This window comes from Bidens hawaiensis, unplaced genomic scaffold (assembly GCF_021521415.1).
Source record: "Bidens hawaiensis isolate Kalapana, Puna unplaced genomic scaffold, B.hawaiensis_p1.1 tig00022167_1, whole genome shotgun sequence".
Lineage (NCBI taxonomy): Eukaryota > Viridiplantae > Streptophyta > Magnoliopsida > Asterales > Asteraceae > Bidens > Bidens hawaiensis.
Window position 1 is genome coordinate 181,365 of NW_027493439.1, and position 7,648 is coordinate 189,012.

The window sequence follows — 7,648 nt, forward strand, 5'->3', positions numbered from 1 at the left end:
TGGTTTGGTTTGGGTAAATGAAAAGATCGTTTTGACTTTTTAGCTCAGTCTATGTTATATTTTTTTTCGGAAAATTTTATTAACAATAAACGGTCAACTAACCTGCTAACAAGAAGCTAGCGAGCAGGGCACGAATACAGCAACAAAAACAGAATTACAAATCAAAGTTTCTTTGTTTGTCCCAATCTAAGTTCAAAATCTACGATCTAGTTTTTATCCAAAGATACACCATCGACTTGATCTCATCGATAACCTTGTTGGTCCTTATGGGAATATTCGAAAACAAAAAGTTGTTACGTGCAGGCTATAAATTCCAGCAGCCAACCAAAACATTATATTGAACCATCTTTTTCCGGAATGTGCTCATGGACATTAAGAAGATCAACTATTGAAAACACGAAGGTGGGAGGAATAGGTTGTTATATACTATGTTATATACTAAGCAATCAGATTGTTCATCTAGAAGTTTGTTTGAATCGTAGTTGGATTCGTAACGAACACTTATATTATTTACTGAGCGGTTTGTTTGTTAGATGGAAACATCTGATACATGGTAAAAAGAAGGGGTTTTCTCGCTTCTTTTCTCTTCACTTTTTTTCTTTAGGTTTTGTTTAAATAAAGTGTGAAAATACCATTAAAAAGGATAAAATTTAAAACTCAAACGTATTAGTTACTTTGTATAGCAAAATATCATTTGTATCATTGAATCACAAACAATTCGTTAAAATTTGTGGAACCAAACCACCCATTTTATGTCAATTCACTAAAATTTGTGGAACCAAACAATCCATTTTATGCCAATTTCATTAAAATTTTTGGAATCAAACAATCCATTTGTGAAATATTTTGTGTTTGAAATTAGTTAATATAATAAATATTTTTCAGTTTGGATTGGTTCGGTTCGGTTCGGTTCGGGTAAGTAAATAGGTTGTTTTGACTTTTTTAGCTAAGTCTATGTTATATATTTTTTTCGAACGGAAAATTTCATTAACAACAAACGGATAACCAACCCGCTAACAAGAAGCTAGCGAGCAGGGGCACATACACAACAAAAACAGAATTAAAAATCAATGTTTATCCGCTTGTACCAATCTAGGTCCAAAATCTTTGATCTAGTTGATACACCATCGACTTGATCTCATATATGACCTTGTCGATCGTTATGGGAATATTTGAAAACGAAAAATTGTTACGTGCGCGCCATAAACTTCAGCGGCCAACCAAAACAATATATTGAACCATCTTTTTGGTGATTGAGGGACTCGGAAAGTGCTCATGGACATTAAGAAGATCAACTATTGAAAACGCAAAGATGAAAGGAATAGGTTATTGTAAATGTTATATAATAAGCAAACATGTTGTTTATTTGGAAGGTTGTTTGAATCATAGTTGGATTCGTAACGAACACTTATATTATTTCCAAAGTGGTGTTTTTGATAGATGGAAACATTTGATACGCGGTAAAAAGTTTTATCGCTTCTCTTCTCTTAATTTTTTTCTTTAGGTTTTGTTTAAATAAAGTGTAAAAATACCATTGAAAAGGATAAAATTTAAAACTCAAATGTATTAGTTACTTTTGATGAGGTCTAAAATATACATATTATTATATAAATATTTCCTACACTTTGAATACTTTTTAGCTAAACTTTTAATTGAATATTATTCTTTAGTCATTCATATTTTGATTCAAAGGCTTTTAAGAGACAACGAGCTAATATAGGGTGTTTGAACTAAACTTTAGGTACTCTAATTTACATCATCATTATCATCATCATCGTACTCAGTATATCCCACCAATAGCAAAGCTATGGTAGGGTCTGAGGAGGGTAAGATGTAAACAGCCTTACCTCTACCCTATAAGGATAGAGAGGCTGCTTTCGGTGAGACCCCCGGCTCGATAGTAGTTTTGCATCAAGCCTTGGACATAAGGCACATAGCACTCAATCATCGAGACACCGGCTGATCGGTGCATGTACCCTTGTCTTTCGGCTATCAACGCCACTACATGATGCCTGATTAACCGTCCGTCACTTTTAACGTTATTTTCACGAGATTAGTAAAATAACGTCAAAATTAGTGCAATTTCACTTTTGCCCACCCGAGGGTTCACACATATATACATCATATGTGCGCACCACAAGCAGGGCTAAGGTACTCTAATTTACATGATAGTTCTTTATTAAATGCGTCGATATGGTTATAAAATATATTATATCAAGAAAATAGCTTTTATATTTTGTTAGGTCTTGAGAAAACGAACTGAAACTATCAAACTAAACTAAACCAACCTTTTGATAACACTAAATGTTAGATTGAACATGGCTATATAATATATATATATATAAACTAACATTATATAGTGTTAACATAAAAGGAAATTGACGCATTTGTTTTGGCTTTACATGTTGTTTGAAAGTTAATATTTTAATTGAATGGACATGCAATGTGTGGAGAAAAATCATATGGGCTTTTAAATGAGAAAAATAACTAATTAGTATTTGGACCATTCAAACTAAACGAAGTTATGAATGTTGATGGCCCCCCATGTGAATATATTTTGAAGTCGGTTGATTTGGGAAAAATAAATCCCTACGCACAAGAAAAAAAATCAATTAGTGAGCAGAAGAGGGCAGCCGTGAGTAGGAGAAGAGAAAGCAAGGTGTTAGTTTGAGTCGAGACAATTTCATTAAAATTTGTGGAATCAAACAACCCATTTTATGTCAATTCACTAAAATTTGTGGAATCAAATAATCCATTTTATGTCAATTTTTATGTCAATTTCATTAAAATTTGTGGAAACAAACAATCCATTTTATGTCCATTTCATTAAAATTTGTGGAAACAAACAACCCATTATAGGTTGATTAGTGTGTTTCAACGTTAAGACGTAAGGGAAAAAATGATTTTGATATTGATTACATTAACTAACAATATGCGATTTGAAATTATACCTAGATTTTGTTCAAGGGATTTGAAATGCGAACAAACACATGTGATTATCGATGAGTGAAAATGAAAGAATAATTTTAACAAGCAAAACCTTTTATAACTATAGCAGCGTTGGAGTGAGATAGTGTGTAACCTCTATAAACTGCTGTTTGTAGAAGCCTTTTCAGGACTTTGAAAGGCTTAGATTAAATGTTGAAGACTTTAAAGGATGAAAATTCTCTCTTAAAGTGTGGTTACAAGATGCTTGGCCAATATAATACTATTGTGTCATGCTAAATACATGTTGTGATGAATTACATGTATTTTGTGTAAAATAAGTGAATTTTGTGTACCAAGCAAATAAATAAATCCTCATATTAATTCAGGGTGAATTGAAACTATAACCTTGGTGATTTAGCCGGACTCACCGTAATAACACAATGACACGTTACCTCAATAACCAAGATCGTTATATGTTATACTTAATAACCAAGTCATTAACTCGACACATGTTTATTCTTAGACTAGAAACAACATGTACTGCTCGTGAAAGAATTGCACATACACGAAAAGAAAAGAGGATCAAAGTATTTCAAAACACTATTGACCGGTTATTACCCCCACAAAACCGATCTCATGGGTTCGCAACTACTCCATAATGGCATGAGTTTGAGTTGGGACGCACTTATGTTATGATTTAACAAGTTTTAAAATATTTGTGTTCACTTTATTTCATTAGTTCAATTATGTTTGGTCAAGAAATGTAAAACTTAAACTTTTGTTTACTAAATTTATTTAATGAGATATACTTATTGAATAAATTAATAACCATCGAGAAAATACATGGTGCAGTTAATATATGAATGATAAGAATATACTTTTATAGACCTTTTAACAAATTTAGTAAAATCTTATGGGTTAATTGTAACTTGTTAGATAATTTAACGGGCAAAAGGTTGTCAGATGGACCGTACAAGCCCAAGAGTCTTTGGGCCATTTAACCGATCTGTTTATTGCAATACTTTCTTGATAAATCTGAATTACATATTGTCATTCAATAACATGTATCTAAATTTGAAAGTAATTTAGTTATGTGTAGCAAGCAATAAAATGAATCTTCATATTAGTTTTAGGTAAATTGAATTTCCAACTATAGTGATTTGCACACACCATATTAACAAAAACTGGGCTCCTTATATATCCTTCTTTATAACACACGAGAGTACGTGTGAGCAATAACCAGAAGTTAACCCAAACAACCGAAAACCTGTTGACGGAAATCCAGTTAACCTAAAGCCGATTTAACTGAAAACTGGTTATCGGTAAAATTTTGTACCCTCAGTTAACTGTAATTAACTGAACCAAACTGAGTCATTCATATTTTCATATATTTTTAGCTTTTATACATCCATTTCATGTTAATACCTCAACTTCATGTATCTAAACATCCACTTAACCTATATATACCTCAATTTCATGTATTTCTAATCAAATATATTAGTCCAAGTTTGGTTTTGACTATTAACCTAATGTAAAATAGAAAAAAAAAACTAGCCTAATGAACCGAATCAACTAACCAAAAACCAATTGGTTAATAAAATAAGATTAAGATATGACTTTAGATTCGATTTAGTCTAATAACTGAACCAAACCGAACCGTACACAACAACAAGAGTCAATTCATAATGAATCTTCAATAGCAAACAATATAATTCAACCTTCTAAAATTTGGGCTTCTTGTTAAAGTGGAATATCCGGAAGCTTTTGGGTCTCTCAATAATATCATGTGCCAAATGGGCTTTGGGTCCAAATAAAGAAAATTCGTGCCAAGTTTAGATTAACATGATGAGCTTTTATAATCATGTTTTAAGTATAAAAACGAGCTCAAAATACTTTTCTTCATAACACCAATGTCACGAAGAAACATAACGGGTATTTTTATAGCAAAAATTCAACACTAGATTTTCTTTGGATCATAAGCAAGTCTAGCATGGCAAGCCAGTCTTTTCTTCGGACAACTGAATTCTCAACCCTTGACCATTTCGAAGATTAGTAGCAAATAGCAATATGATATCAACAAGCTGTTATTATCAAAATTATCTAAAAGGGTGATATTTTTAAAGGTGGTCAAGGTTTGTTGTAACGTTTATATGTTTTCCTAATGAGTGTCTATAGATTATAACTTTACATATATTTGAAATAACTATGATGATTTAATATTTTATTAAAAATAATCAAACATATCTTAAATGTCTCTCAGTTCGAGCTCAAGCATGCATCATTGATTCTTGGAACTATCAAGTCAAGTTTGAGTTTAGTCTGTACTCATCAGTACTTGAGGTTGAGCCTTATCAATATATTTGTTTAGCTTGAACCCTTTTAGCTGTATGTAATTATATAAAAATGTTAAATAGTAGTCACATTTAATTTGCTACCAATATATTTGTGAAAATTTATAGGATGGGGCCCATCCAACAATATGAATGACACATAATTAGAAGCATTAACTAAATGTTCAATAATACAAACATCTAGCTTTGAATAGCAATGAAATTGTGATGGAAAATTATAGATTGATGACAAAAAATTAATAAATAAAAATGTTTAGTATAGAGTTAGTCCCAAGCTTCATTTCATCAAACAAATTAATGTGTTGACAATTAAAAGTACCAAACATTTTTTTGTTTATCATCTGAGCATAGGAATTTATTTGTGTAGATCAACAATACCAAACAAAAGTTTGGCCTTTTTAGATATGAATTTTTATATATTTAAAATAAATATAAAAAGCTCTTCCCTATCTACTCATTACTCGGAGGTGAATCATAGAACAACAAAAGTTGTGCTATCTTATGGACCTAACATAGGTCACATACCTCACGTGCGCCAAGAGTACATACGATAGCTTCCTCTTAAGGTTTAGGTTTAAAGATCCAAACCTTCTTCTTCTTTGCGGAAAAGTCTAGACTTTGTAAATATTATTTTAGTGAACTTGAAAAATTAAAAAGAAGAAAATGAAGGAGATGTATAAATACTTGAAGAAGACCATAAAACAAATAATAACCTCAGGATGCACAAGTTGAAGATGAAGGCTCACAAATTATATGTGGATGCTACCTCATTGAGGTAATGCTTGACCCAACATGTTTGTGGTTGATCCCAACATCTACTATCAAATGAACATGACATGTATACACTATGTTACCAATACTTATATACATACTATCTATTCCTAAATCAAATATACTTTTTTATAATAAACTTAACATATTTTATATTATCTTATAACTTTTTGAAAAGTTCATGTACAATATATTTAGTCTAATCACAACTAATCATTTGGAAATAACATCACTTATAGAGTTAATGGTGAGTTTAAAATTTATATTTTTTGTTTTTCTTGATACCCAACTTGGAAGTGAACCCCACAAAAGAAATGTCTAATAAACCATGTACCCTACCCACCCCACCCCACCCCACCCCACCCAAGCCCCTCCTCAAAGACATCATGCTTACATATATCATCTATATAAAGAACCCATCTACCATTCCTTGCCATTGTATTCAAATCTTCATCTAAACAACAACAAATTCACTTCAAGAAAACTCACTAGCCAAAAAATAAAAAAAAAAACACATCTTTCTTCTTATAAAAGTCCGGTCAACAAGTTTGGTTTTTCGTATCTTATCATTTGATATCCGCTAGCAGTTTCAAACTTTCTTTCGAAAAAGAATCCGGTTTTCGGTCATTGAAATGAAGATGATGGGAAGCAACAAGAAAAGGGTGTCAAGTAGACTTGGAGGAATCCTTAAAGAGCAAAAGGCAAGGATTTACATCATTAGGAGATGTGTGGTGATGCTTCTTTGTTATCATGATTAATTCATTCCTTCACTAGATCTTCTTTAGATTTGTTCTTGAAATAGTGTGTACATAGATACAACTCAAAAGCTTCACAATTTTGTAACCATCCATAATTGCCTCCAATGGGCTTCAATGTATATTAGATTGCTACCTCTTCTCTAATCTCTACTTAGTGTGTTACTTTAAATTCACAAATTTTAAATCTATTGTTTCAAATCAAAACAACTATTCATATTTTGAAGTTTGGTACTTGAAGTTTGTACTCAATTATTCATCATAAGCTATCAATTTATTTATTCTTGATGAAAAAACAAAACACTATACTTCATAAGAATAACATTTTTATGAATTTTTTTTAAATTCAAATGCAAAATATTGCAAAATAATGGTTTACTTAATAAAGCAAATTACAATAACCAAGAAATTAAACACTATGCTTCATATGAATCTGTTGTCACAATTTAACTTATATTAATCTGTAATTTAACTATACCTACCTCTTTAACTTATCTCCTAAAAGAAATCAAATGGCTCAAAACCGATATTCAATCAATTTAGTAAATTAGTTAAGATTAATCCGACTCGTCTAGGTTAACATCCTAACCCATAGATGGTGGACTGGCGCCTTCTAGGTCCAATTTACCTTTAGATCCTAGCGAGTCTTGGTGTATCGGTCTTCCTGAACAACCCTCGACTTTAGAATTCAGGCCTAGATCATGTAGATATCATTAGAATTACTTGAAGTAAACCATTTGAAAAACTTTCTCTAAGTCAAAGTGTTTTCTAATTGCTACATTGTCTTTTTCAATATACCATTTAATCGACTACTTTAGCTTGAAATTTACATGAAATTCATGG

The 7,648-nt window shown here is 31.3% G+C and overlaps 1 pseudogene; it reads left to right on the plus strand.

Annotated features, from left to right (window-relative positions):
* Window positions 1-5,969: 5,969 nt before the first annotated feature.
* On the plus strand, window positions 5,970-6,958 carry LOC143564851 (small polypeptide DEVIL 4 pseudogene; annotated as a pseudogene).
* Window positions 6,959-7,648: the final 690 nt, after the last annotated feature.